At 30.3% G+C, this 14,855-nt stretch overlaps 3 non-coding genes across 3 annotated transcripts; 2 read left to right on the top strand and 1 right to left on the bottom strand.

Moving 5' to 3' along the window:
• Positions 1-7,005: 7,005 nt before the first annotated feature.
• On the bottom strand, positions 7,006-7,076 carry Trnag-gcc (transfer RNA glycine (anticodon GCC)). Its single transcript has one exon. It is a non-coding gene; the product is annotated as a tRNA-Gly (tRNA).
• Positions 7,077-10,893: 3,817 nt separating this feature from the next.
• Trnag-gcc (transfer RNA glycine (anticodon GCC)) lies at positions 10,894-10,964 on the top strand. Its single transcript has one exon. It is a non-coding gene; the product is annotated as a tRNA-Gly (tRNA).
• A 406-nt stretch (positions 10,965-11,370) lies between these two features.
• Trnag-gcc (transfer RNA glycine (anticodon GCC)) lies at positions 11,371-11,441 on the top strand. The gene has a single exon. It is a non-coding gene; the product is annotated as a tRNA-Gly (tRNA).
• Positions 11,442-14,855: the final 3,414 nt, after the last annotated feature.

Here is a 14,855-nt window from a genome sequence, read left to right as displayed (position 1 = left end):
TACTTTTGATTACTTGTTCTTAAGAAAATTTCCTTTGATTAGTAATCTTCTGCATTTTTTTTAAGGGTTGGGAACTTTGGATACCTTTCCTTTTTTTGCCCATAAGGCATCAGATGCCATAATTTTTGACAATACTCAATAAAATATGTTTCAAATCAATTTAATAAACCTTGTATAGTTTTATCCTTCGGAGAATTTCTTTAAAAAGAAAATCATAATTCCTTTTTAAATCTTTAGACTGTACTTTATCATATTTTATGAACATTGCACAATTGCATTGCATTTGAGACTCATATGTAGTTTACATAAATCAGTAAAATGAACGTAGTATTTGTCATATTATGAAATGATTAGTATTTTTCTTTACTTCAATATATTTTATTGTACGTTCTTATGTTTCATATTGTAATGCTAAAGAACGATCGAATGCAAAAAGCATTGTACGATTATGGTTCTGCCCTATTGCCATTGGGTAAAGTACATTTTTAAATGGTTTTCTGATAATCAAATTATCATTTCTACATCTATTTGAACAACCCTTTTCTAATTTCTAATCATAAAAATATCTGTATTTGATCAAAAGATTAAAATTTTAAAGAATTATTTGAATAACCTGTTCCTTATTTTAATTAAAATGTGTTTAAATATCTCTATCATAAACAGATGAAAAAAGCTAATTGACAAGTTGTCTCTCCTGTCAAGAGGCAAATGGAAATAATTTCATGGTATAAATACAAAGAGATTGGTAGTAAGTAAAACTTGTCGCTAAAACATGTCATATTTGACAACACTTATTGAAAGGAAGGCGCATAAAATGCATCAAATTATTGATGTAAGAACACATTTTTTGCTGCTGTCATTAAGAAGTAATGGAATAGGAGAGTCTGCACCTATATTTTACATAAAAACGTCTAATTTCTTTTTCAGATAAGCAAATTTTAAAAACTGCAAGTTCACAAATACCTAATCATTAAATATCTGAAAATCCTAAAATTTTGATGCCTTATGAAAAAGATAATAAATGATATTAAAGTCGTCGTTAAGTTCATCAAAAAAAAAAAAAAAAAAAAAAAAAAAAAATCATCAACTTGTTTCATGTCTGTGGTAGTGTGACTGATGCTTGATTTTACTAAGTTTAACATACATGTAAAATCAGACTCCATATTACGCTTGAATATTTTGAATAAAAGAAGGTCAAATTGACATTTCAATCATTAAACTAAAAGACATTTATGATTCAAAGACCTCAATATTCAAAACGCGTTTATTTATTTATTTATTTATTTATTTATTTATTTTTTTGGTTTATCTTAATTTTTTTAACATTTGTATTTCTTTGAACTAAAATGAACACCAAAAACAGCAGCACAACTGTAGCATTGTGTCCGTATTTAAGAAAATGAGATGGAAATTGCCATTTATTATTGATAGCGAATGTACATAATGTATGTTATCCTGGAAATATAAACACAAGAAATGATATCTTTATAAATCAAATAAAACTTCAATCAAGTATTTATAATGAAGTAATTGAAAGATGATATTTTATCCGTGATACACAATAAGACTGCTATTCTTGCATATACACTGTATGTACCACTTCCGGTTAGATTGCCAATTGTAAATAGTCATTTTCACATTGAAAATGTTTTAAAACTAAGAAATCTACACTTTCGTTTTATGAAATGCATTTTATGCTGGTTTAATTTTATTTCAATGAAATATTTAGGAAAGAATCAATGGTAAAAACTTGATTTAAGAACGCGTTGTAAAATATTGTACTATCCAATTACATGGCAATACAAAACAAATGAGAACTACATGTATTTGGTAAAATAAAATCAGTTTTCAATCTGTTTTTTTTTTTCAGAAACAGACACAGTGGGAAAACATCTCATATAGTAAGTCAAGCTCTTTATCCGAAAGTCTCAATAAGTGTGGGACAAAGAAAGTACTGCTTTAGAATATAATCTTTTGAACATTCTCAAAATAATGTGCTGTTTTTATCGTTTCTTTAAAATAATCATTTTCAGAAATATTGATCTTTGAGTATCATCTTCCCTTACGGGCAATGCCAGAGAAGTTGATAGTCATGAATTTTTCTTTGACTTATTTCACTGCTTCAGCGAATTTCATATGAAGATAGCGCCAGCTATTTTTCGAGGTTTACAGAGTAATAAAATTTTATTTTTTTTTTTATTTTCTTTAGAATTTCCAAAATTTGTACGTATGTGTCACCTAATGTATATCTTCAGTGTGTCTTTTTTTCTAAAAAATTAAATTTACATAAAATTTAAAAATTGAATTTAAAAATTTTAACATAGCTATGAAAAATATAATATCCATAATATTTTACCTTAATTAATTTATGCACTAATTTTGATATACCTTTTTAAGTATTTGTGATTTTTTTCTAGTAAGTTTGTTAAATTAGAAAATGAAATAAAAAGGATTAAGTGAAAATCACAAGAAAAAAACTGATTCAATAAAATTAAGGATAATAAACTAAGATTTTCTTAAAATGCGTAAAAGACCCAAGATCATTTTTAATCCGTTATGGAAACAAAGTTGTTCTGGCAAAAATTGTATAAAATATAACATTATAAGAAAAATATTTAGGTCCATGTAATAGAAAAATTAAGGAATTATAACCAAATCGGTATGTATCGTTTATTTACTGTTTTGAATATTATATTAAGGAAAATAATAATTACCATAGTACAGATTCTTGTGCTAGAAATTTCTTAAATATCAAACCTATAAGAATTATTGCACAGCTCTGGACATTTATTTGTGAAATTATCAAATAGCACAAAAAAGAATTTATATAAATACCTTTATTACATATGATAGTTGTTAGTTATAACGTCTTATAAAGTCAAAATCCTACCCCTTCAATCTATTCCGTCCATTTTAAAATGGCGGACGCAAACCGATATTACGTAACATACAATTGTTAATTAGAGGTTTCCACGTTCAAAACACCCAATCTCAACCTTAATTTGAGACAACTTCAGTTCCATAAAAAGCTAGAAGTGTTCAGTGCGTGTAATTCGTAAAAGAAAATATTGCAAAAATTATGGATTTATATTCTAGTTGATAATGTTTAAAAAATTAACATTTTTCCCCAATTGCATGCATAAATTTTGTATTGTAAAAATTAATTTGTTTTCTTCTATTACAAACAAAAAAACTGTATAATTGTATTTTAAAAATTAAAACAAGCCTCTTTTCCTTCAATATTATTATTTATTATTCTATTTCATTAAATCAGTGTTTCTTTTTAATATGTTATATATTCTACGTGATTGTAAGACCCTGAAATGGACACATTCTTTCTCAACATCAAGTGAATTGATAAAAAAGTTCATTTCATTCTCTTTTTTAAGACCATTGCATATTTCTCATACAAATTATTTCTGATGTTTTTAGAGGTCCGTGCTTACTCTGCTTACAATTTGTATTGTTTCAGTAGACTTTTCTGTATTTTCAAATTTCATTCATTAAAGAAACTTCATTATATAAGCGTGTAGAATATCAGTCATATGTTAGTGTGTGCTAGTAAATTATAGCATCAACAGGTGACCTATCAAGTAAAGAATGTGCAATTCCTCTAAATATCCAATCTTGGGAAATTGAAGTGAGCAGCATTAATCTTTCACTGAAATTCATGTGTCCACCTCTCAGTTCTTATCGGTTTATGACGGGGTTAGCAGTGTAATATAAGAGGGTGGCATCTGCTATATACATTCTACGATTACCCATGTTAAATAATCAGTATTCATATCAAGGAGAAATAGATACTCTTCATCTTCATTTATATGTTTATTATGTCACTGCTACTGTAAAGTAGCTCTTGATGTATGACTATGCTTTTCTCTTGTTTTCTTCTAGTTAGTATCAAAATAAGTTTTATTTATTTATTTTATATATGTTTAGATGCTACTGTCTGCAATGAAGTTTCTTACCCAATGAACCAATCTGTCTCTTACATGTGAGGGTTTTTTTTTTCTTGGCGACATGAATAAGTTTTCAAGAAATCTTTTTAATCGACTCGGTGGTTCAGTGGTTAGAACGCTCGCCTTCAATACAGACTGGCCGGGTTCGATTCCCGGCCGATGAATCTTTTACTGAAAACCAGAAGGTCTGGGAGAGAGTTCATGTTGAATCCTCTGATTTTCCAGTGAACAAGAGCAAGTTTATATAAAATTATTGTACATCTTTTTGTTTTGGTAGTCCAAAATTTGTAAGAATTCTCTAGCTCCTGGGGAGTCCAATATTTAATTCAATGTTTAGATATTAGATCACAAGCTGGGGGCCCAAAAGAATAGATGCGATTGATTTATTACAAAATTTTGAATCTTTCAAATATTTATACATAAACGAAGAAAGGGGGAATGTTTAAGCAAAATATCTCAAATAGTTCATTCTGTAAAAATTAATATTATACTTTCATGTAAATTAGCTGAATCTGATTCGTCGAGAAACATTTGTTAAAAAACATTATTACCCGCTGAATGATGAAGCCACGCCCTCCAGTGAAGCAACAGTTAACATTGCTTGACGACGGGTGATATTCCAAAAAATAGTGACTGCGCAGAATTTATGCGCGCAAGGTTCACTGTTATATGTACTTGTATAAAACATTCAGTATAATATAATAAATTTTCACCCTTCGAGGCTGCGCCTTGGTTGACAATGGTTTTCTTGGGGTGAAAATTTTCAATGTTACACTCAACTACATGCAATATTTATATAATTATTATACTGAACTGAATTCGATGTGATGCGTTTCAGTCAGTCAAATAATTTTCAGTTGGAACCGTTTTCGCACACAAGTGTATTGCCGCCAGTTAAAATTATTTTTAGCTATGTCTTACGTACAAGATAATAAGACGTACGATCGAGATAACAAGTCGTAGTTAAGAGATAATATTAGTACATACGCGATACTATAAGTCGTGCGTACGACATAAGAAGTCCTAATTAAGAGAAAATGAGTGGTACAAACGACATTTACAATTAAGAAATAAATAACAAGTTTAAAAACTTCAATGGGAATTGAAGTGGGTCGGTCACGTGATCAAATCCTGTGAAGGCCGAAGGCCTTCTCAGAAGATTTGATCACGTACCGACCCACTTCAATTCCCATTGAAGTTTTTAAACATGTTATTTATTACTTATATATACATTTGAGATGGACAATTGAATGTAATCGAATATAAATATTGCACTAACCGCACGTCGTAGATTTTGACAAATTACGCTATGTGTAAATCGGCTTGAAAAGCGGTTACGCTTCAAATTCATCTGGCAAATGATTCTGTTTTGAAGGGAATATTCTGTGAAAGGCTACTTGTGATCAATTATAGTGAGCTTATTGGTGTCTGGGAATTTTTGTATTCATGAGAACCCATATTCAATGTTAAAAAACACAAGAAACACGTCCGATGTTTGATAATAAAAAGTTGGAGGAATTTCGGTCGGAAAGGGATGGATGGAGACACTTGTCCGGACCAGATAACTTGAAATCAAGTACAAAATTTGATCAAAAACATAAAATCTACGATTTCAGTAAGGCATATTCATTAATTTATGATGTTGATATGGAGACACGACAGCTTACATTGTTAAGATAACGTCACAACGATCTCGATGATGGAGGTGTGCCTACCGTAACCGAACTTCCAAAGTGCAGCGTTTGTCAGCTGTTTGTGGCGTGATTGCATTACATTGATATTTTTCAACAGATTTTCAAATTTATTGTGAGTAAAGTTTAATGAAAAAAAAATTATAGCATTCAGAGGTCTGCGAGAAAAATGAGGGTAAACGTTGAGATATGCAGCTCAGACATGAAACTTCTAACACGTAGTTTTCTATTCTCTATATAAAATCGATCAAGAACTGTATTAAATACTCGTTTACATTGTAAATAAAATTATTATTATTTTACTTGCGTATTTTGTACATTTCTATGCATGAAAAACATGCTATATTGCTTAGTGGAGTAAGTCTTTTTATGTAGATATTACTTGATTGTACTACGCCGTGTGATTAGGTCACGTAATGACCTATGACCTGCGAAAAACTTCATACAGGTATGAAGATATTTGCTCTCTGCATGTTTATATAATAGAGAGATACCACAAATGTATATATTGCCGTACAAACGACATAAGTCGTAATAACGAGATGATAAGTCGTAATTAATAACGATATAATAAGTCATAATGACATAATCAGTCGTAATGATGAGATACTAATTAAGATGAAAAAAGAGATATGTCATTATAACGATAATAAGTCATTATGACGAGATAATGTCGTACAAACGATATTTTTTAAGTCATGCAAAATATTGAGTTATAAAAGCGAAATAATAAGTCTCATTAAGGAGATAATAGTTCGTAATAAGGAGATAATGTCTTAAAAAGGAGACACTATGTCGTACGTAACGATACGACGTAAAACATATAAGTCGTATTAGCGAGATAATAAGTTAATGAGATTACCCCGCCCCCAACCCAAACACACACATAGACGATAGAAATATTTTTCGCCTTTGTATTGATTCATTCATATAAACTCATCTTTTCTTTTTGGCTGGTCAAAGAATTTCTGAGATGGTTTTTTTTTTGACCGGGTACTTAACAACAATGAACCCCCTCCCCTATAAAAATTCTTGGACTGGACCCTGACATTTTTATTAACATGTATTCATTTCAAACTTTTCAAGTGTTATTGGGGGTGGGGGTCAGTTCTGAACCAGACAGGACGCAACATTCTGAAACGTCATGTGGATATCTTTATATATATATATATATATATCAATAAACGGATTGAAATGATTTTTTGTCTGAAATAATTGCTTTATCAAATTTAGAATTGGTCATACAATCGACCTATCAGCATTTGAATCTGGTCATACCGTCTTTTGTGGATCTTAAGACACAAAAATGATAAAAGTGACTCCAATCTTAAACTTAACTTACAATAAAAAAAGTATGCATCGGCCGGGAATCGAACCCGGGCCGCCCGCGTGGCAGGCGAGCATTCTACCACTGAACCACCGATGCGATATGAATGCAATATGAATTACACTTCGAGTGGCTAAGATTATTCATATTTCGCTCTTAATCACCTGTCATAAAAATACAGCTTGCCTTTGGGGTAAAGAAGTACAAGACAGGTAAATGTCTTCTGAGGATAAAATTTGATAAGTAACTTAAGCAAAAGATAACAAAAACGCAATTAGAATTATTTGAAATTGAAGATTGAAATCGTATTATTCATCTTTCTTCTACATTCCCAAAGAAAATTTAACATTTTTTAAAATTTGATATTGACGTTTTAATTTGAGTCATAAGAGTGTCCCGATTGTAGAACATGTCAATAATAGGTGTGCCAATATATAGGTGTATGGAAGAAAAAAGGCTGTTGTGTCTTGTTTATCAATTATGTGTGAAATGGTGAAATGTCTGTAAATCTAATACATTAAAAGTAGAGTACGTAAGTTGAAATAGAATGTGTTGTAAGTTAAAAAAGATATGATTACTGCTGTTGCTTTCTTGATTTGACAAGTAGCTTTTCATTATATATATATATATATATATATATATATATATATATATATATATATATATATATATATATATATATATATATATATAAAATTTAGCGTAAAAAACAATAACCTAATAATTGGTATGAAATGTGCCAGTCTAAATACGACTCAAATTGGGATGAATTTGAAAGCAAGGACATTACAACGACCAAAAAATTTGCGAAATTATGACTTTAAACAATGCTGTTGAGAGCTCTGTAACATCAACTTATTTGTTAATACTTAATAGTTTGTCTTAGTTTAAAAATTGATCGTTCTCAGAGCATTATCTAGCGTACGGAATCATCTGGGAGACATAAACACTATATGAAATTATAGTGGAATGTTACGTACGTGAACAAGTGAAGTTGAAGATGGAAAAGTTGAAGTAGGCCCGTACATGAGCTTATATACATACTATCAGATCTAATTCTAAATTCTGTTTACCTATTAGAGGAGTGGATATATCGGGTTTAATCGCTTGCTTATAATAAAAGTCTAAGTTCTCTACCTATTAACAAAAGTTTTACTTTGATTTTATATAATCATTTATTAATGGTTGTGAATAAGAAAAAATAAAATCTTTCTTTTAAGATAACCTTTTTATAAACAGGGTGATGCACAGGGTAAGTTTTAGACTCATTTTGTATAAAAGACATTTATGTGGTGCAGTTTGAATTACTGTATAAATCATAACCAAAATACATGCAAGGCATGATTAAAAATTTCCAATTTTAACAAAATCTAATGCAAAGATAAGTAAAATCATGTTCTTGAACATTTTTATGGCTTTAGTAATAGAACATCTAATAATCATAAAATGTTGGGGGTTTTTTTTTTACTCTAATAAGTTTTGATTTCGTCAACAATTAACGTTTCGCTATAGAGTTATAATGGATATTGGAGCTCAATGGCCATCTAAGTCTGCAGCGACTAGATTTTGATTTTACGTTCTGTTTTTTATTTTATTTTATTTATCTATTTATTTATTTATTTTTGGTTAAAAATGGAATAAAAGTATTATAAATCATTATAAATAATAAGTAACAAATAATATTTTTTGAAATGATTTACAATTTAATTACCTTTTTAGCATATTATAATTGTTTAAACTGAGTGCCGACGATTAATATTCTGTCATTTGATTAGTGTTCTGTCATATGTAGATCTAAGAATAAAAGATGCTCAACGTTAATGATCACGTCGCCTTTCAAGTGTTAAGGTATAAATTATTGTTAATTATGCATGAAATCTAAAAATTTTAATTTCACCGCTAAAATGACCCCTCCATATGAACAAATTATTCAAAACTAAATCTGAAAAAGATCAATTTTATTTCAAATTTATTTCATGTACACAAAATGTGAAGATAACGAACATTATGAAATGAGAGCAGAGCAAACAGGACCCCAGAAAACAAAGGTGGGATCAGGTACCATGGAAGAATAAGCATCCCATGTCGAACGGTCACACCCGCCGTTAGCCCCCTTTTTTGATCGGGTAAACGAAGTAGTATACGGATAATCAAATCTGAAAATAAAGGTCTAACCTATTGTATTAAAACGTCAGTCAACTAACGTCAGGGCGGTCTTCTATCGACCATAGAATTGTTGATTTTAAAAGAAATTTTTGATAATATTGTAACTTCAACTTATATTCTTAGAAATAGGATTATTCAAAGACTTCAACATGAGAAGAAGAAATCTCTTACTGTGGTCTTCAATTATATAGCTATGCTGACGATGTTTTATCAATTACCAATCGTTATTTCCATGCTTATGTCTACTCAACATCCAAGTGAACTCAAAATAAAGGACACCATGGAGTCTATCTTATCTGTTTTATATCTAGATGTTTAACTCACTATAGACGATAATGGCCAAATAACAACAAAATTAAATGTCAAACAGAACGAATTTAGCTTTTCCATTGTCAAGTTTCCTTATTTATGTAGTTACATTCAATTATTACTTGCTTAAGGAGGGATTCTTCTCATGAGAACACTTATTTCTTATATTTAAAAATCAATGAAATTTTCAGAGAATCAAGAAGACAATATCACTAAGTGATGGTATCACTTAGATTAAATTTGACCGTTTTATATTAGAGGCAAGGTCAGGTCAAGGTCAGTACCTTTTCCCTGGACATTAAGAATAAAAAATTACTGTTGCCAACCGTGCGATGCCTACTTCTATTTCAATAAATTAAATGTTTTTCTTTTTGCATAAAGAGATATTACCATATAGGCTCTATAAGATGATATTAACAAATTGACATAAATAATTTAACTAAATTGGATATTGGCTAATCCGAATTTTCTCTATTTTTCTTAAAATTTTATGATATTTTAGTTATTTTTATATGCTTCCTATATTTAAATTTTTCTTATTTTCACAGATGGTAAAGTTGTCACATAAAGATACAAAATGATATAAAATCAAAACGTTTTGACCGTTTACTAAGAGAGAAAAAAAACTTTTTACGGATTTTTGGCTCAAATCTGAACTTAAATTGGAAGCTTTTAAAAGCTAACATAATTGTAGTTTGTTTGCAAAATCATATTTATTTGTTATATTTTAAAACTTTAGTCCCGTATTATTAATTTAATTTACATTTTAAAAATTTCTCCAAGTCTTTGACTGTGTAAAAATTATAACTAAATTCATTGTTCTATAATTATTTTGAGAGTCAGAAAAGAAGATATTTTCATACGTATCAAATAAGGTAAGAGGAAAACAACAAATGTAAGCAGTAATCATTTTTAAATTATCTTTTATGACGTCCAACATTTTCTTAAACAAAAATGCAACACCTGGTCTTCAAATTCTAAATAACTACTACATTTCTCTTTTCTTTATAGAGATGAACATGGCGACCTGCTAATTTGGGCTATATATTAATATGGCTAGCTTATGTACTTTCAGAACATTTGATACACAATTATTTGAAGTCAATATTCACACAAATTTGATTAACCACACACGAAAGTTTTTTTCATGTATACATATAAGAACTTTATTCTACAAGTTGGATGATAAAAAAAAAAATGCTTCCATATCAAATTAACAAAAGCGCACAATTTTCAATGAGAATATAATTTGTATACATGAAAAAATGTTGTGTGTGATTAATTCGAGCAATGTGTCGTCAGACCTCAACCTTCAGTGGACATTCCCCTTTCTTGTACTTTTGTATCCTAAGGCCAAGTTGTTACTTCTTGACAAAATGATTGACAGGGAAATGTTAATATCGTATCAACAAAATTCGTGAACTTCATATTTATTCGCATTGCATCGGTGGTTCAGTGGTAGAATGCTCGCCTGCCACGCGGGCGGCCCGGGTTCGATTCCCGGCCGATGCATTTTTTTTTTATTTGGAATTTTTGTTCATTAGAGGCATTAAAACCCCTGCATGAAGTCTGCAACTCGATAAACTGACGACAATGTTGCCAAATTTTATATTCAAAGTACATGTAAGATCAAATGAAGATATCGATTATGTAAACAGATCTGAATTCTATGAACGTAACCAATAATCAAATAAATTATACATAAATTAGACACAGTCTCATATAAATCTTCTTTGAAATAAAGACAAATTGTTATCAACCTGACATTAATTAATTTGCACCTTGATTTATAATTATAAACCTTCAGTGCACATTCACCTTGTACTTTTGTATCCTAGGGCCAGTTGTAGCTTCATGGTAAACAGGGAAATCTAATATCTAAGCAACAAAAATTGAAGACTTTCCCTATTTTTATACCGCATCGGTGGTTCAGTGGTAGAATGCTCGCCTGCCACGCGGGCGGCCCGGGTTCGATTCCCGGCCGATGCATATTTTTATTTGGAATTTTCTGACGACAATATGGTCAAATCATTGCATGTAATTGTTTTGTTTGTCTCGAGAATTTTTCACTTATATGGAGACGCCACCATTTGCCGGTGTAGAGCTGCAAATTTTGACCTATACTCGGCACTCAGGGCAATTTAGCTGTGAGGGTTCTTTTTCGTGCCAGCACCTACTGCGACACGGGACCTCGGTTTATACGGTCTCATCCGAATGACCGGTCTCCACGTCCCACAGTGGGATTCGAACCCGCGACGTTAGGATAAACTCCTTACTCCGCGACTCAAGAGCGAACGCTCTAACCACTGCGCCACGCGAGTGACCATTACAAGTAATCTATAAACCAACAGATAAAGATGAAAAGCATATAAGGTCCAAATAATTACTAAGGTTAAATTCTAAGAAATATTCATAGCATGTAGTACTGAAAACATTTCTATATGTAATTAAAAGACTTAAGCTTATCCTTCGTCAACTTCCCTTATTTATGTAGTAATTAATATTCCAACATTGCCTGCATATGGTGCGTCTCCAAACTGATTCAATACGGAAGAGCAATTTTTAAACGGAGGCAAGCTACTGACAAATAAGATGATGTTAGAAGGATTTCAACAGGCCAATTTAAAGTAAGCTTTTTGCAAATTTTACGGTGGATATAAAGACCTTATTCGTAATACATCCTATCACTGGATCGTATTTTGTCTGACATGTTTCATACAATATGTTAGGTTACTGCTTTTATACTAATACTCCGTCTACCTGATCAGTACATAGGATGTGACCGGTCGACAGGGGATGCTTGCTCCCTCTAGTTATCTAATTCCACCCCAAGTGATTCCAGGGGTCCTCGTTTTTGTCCTGTTCACGATTCGTTTTGTCTACTGTATGTAAGAGATTGATCACTTTTCGTTATCCTCACTTTTTAAATTGATTGATTGTATGATACTACGTCCCATTCGAGAATTTTTTTTTTACACATGTAGAGATGTCATCATCATTTTTACTATACAGCTCAAAATTTTTGAACCTTATATGCTTTTGTGAATTAATTAAATGCATGTTTTGGAAATACATATCTATTGTTACTAAACAAAGGCGCAAACAAAAGATTTGGTGAATTTTGCCATTTTTCAAATTCATGATTGATGTTTTCTTTTCTAGTTTTTAGCTGTTCCCCTTTTGCAGATAAACAGCCTTAATCACATAAAGTTTACTGTGAATTATATTTTCCTAAACCGTATTAAGTATTGAGTTCCATTGCAGCTGAAATTTCCTTCACATGCCTTTTTGGCCGATGGTACATGTATGTATTAAACAAAATCTTTTTCCACTGTAAATTTTACCTTAAATGTTTCGAATTGAGTTTCAGCCAGGAGTGTTTCCCGGTCACGTTAGTGTAGGAAATGCATTACGTTTGGGAAACTCTCTTGTGCTCATAAGAAAATACTAAAGGATCTTAGCATATGTGTGCTTCTTTAGTATTTCCAAGACTAACTAAAAGCCCAAGAGAGTTTCTGAAACAAAATTTAGTTTCTACAATTTCATTGTCCTGGAACAGTCCTAGATAAACGCATTTGGGGTCAAACAAAAAAGGACCTTACTCAAAACATGCCAAGAACTTAGTTTGAACGGTGCTCAATTCCCAAAAATAATCTGTGAATACTTAATTCAAAACATGCATTTAGGCATTTTTTTTCCGAAAATTGAAGCAACGAAGTACTACAAAGTAATTTATCAATCACGAATATAAAAACTATACAAAAATTGCAAAATTCACCATATTTTTTGTTTACGCCTTTGTTTAGTAGCAATATATTTGTTTCCAGAACGTTTTCTGATCTGTATATGTATGGTATCCATAACATTAACAACTTACCCTCAGTCAAAAGCGGTTATATATGCATATTTTGGTCGAGATTATTCATACACCTTTTTCTGCGGATATTTTGTGATGCAGATTTAGCGTAAATATTAGTACAAAAAACAATAATATGCCTCCACTTAGAAATTATCATTTGCTAATATTTGGTATTGGCATAAAAGAGGGGAAATAATTGTTGACATCTGTTTTTTATACGATATTTTTGTTCCTTTCTTTTTATATCATAAATGAAACTTAACTGCTAAGATTTTAAATCAAACTCAGTGGGTGTTGTCATTTGAAGTCAGAATAGTGATATTGAGTCAAAATAGAAAGGTACAAAACAAATCTAAGGTATTACTATGACATATATAAGATGTAGGCTTCTAGTTAGATATCTAATGCAATTGGTCATTCAATATTCCTGAGTTGTACACATGTTAAAAACTATAAGCGGTATTACAAATAGCGCTGAACTCAGAAGTATATGAATTTTGTGTTACATATGTGGAAATAAGCTAGTAAAACTAAAAACCAAATAGCATATTATGTAAGATTTTCAAAAAAAAAACGTTGAACAAATTTTACGTATTGTTTAATCTTGATAAAAGGAACAATGAAAAAAAGAATTGCGTAATAAGTCTGACACAATATTTAGGAAATAAGCATTCCATCTGTTATTTTGAATAACTATATCGGATACAAAGATAATAAATCAAAATATCTTTCTGACGTATTTGTGTATTGAATATTACTATGTTATGTAATGATATTATTTTAAGCATACAAAACTGAAATTCGAATTTGAAATTCATTATTGATAATAATAATTATTATTTTCTCACTTAAATAAAACGTTTCAATAAAAATAAAGAAAACGAAAATATTTTCCCCTCATCTTCAAAATATATGATTATTGAGGTATTTAGCAGTTTTTATAAAGAAACATCTTATTTTGATATTCATGTATCCAAATATTTTCTTTTTGAAGCAATAAAATTTGAAATTATTATTAGTATCTATGTTTTATTTAAAATTAATAAAGAGATTTAGCTTTGAATATAATAAAATACTAAAACAAATAATTATCTAAAATTAATTGATTTTCTAACATGGCATTCGTTCAAAAAAGTCTATCATTAAAGAAATCTCATTTTGCTTGGGTTCTAATTTTCAAGAAGGAATAAAATTACATGTATTGCAAATATATATGCCATAAGTTGAGTATTCACTAAAAGGTAGATGCTTTAGATTCCTAAATATGACGCAAAAAGTTTATCATCGCGTGATTTCGCGAGAAGCATCATGCACAGAATAAATTTACTCGCTTAAAAATATATTTTTATAAGTTAAATGCATGTTAAATCTCTTGGCCAACAGTACACTCGAGAATTCATGTTCTCTCCTTTTGACATCTGCAAGTCATTTTGCGATATTCAGTACTTGTGTAGAAATAAGGAATCTACAGTATATGGTATAAAATGAAACTTGAAATTACGTAAATGAACTAAAACTGTTTGAAATAATGAACAAAGAATTGC

Source organism: Saccostrea echinata, unplaced genomic scaffold (genome assembly GCF_033153115.1).
Source record: "Saccostrea echinata isolate AGI-Se365-2 ecotype Australia unplaced genomic scaffold, CSIRO_AGI_Sech_v1 ptg000064l, whole genome shotgun sequence".
Lineage (NCBI taxonomy): Eukaryota > Metazoa > Mollusca > Bivalvia > Ostreida > Ostreidae > Saccostrea > Saccostrea echinata.
Note: the sequence above shows the minus strand (reverse complement) of the source record. Positions and strands in the feature narration are given on the sequence as shown.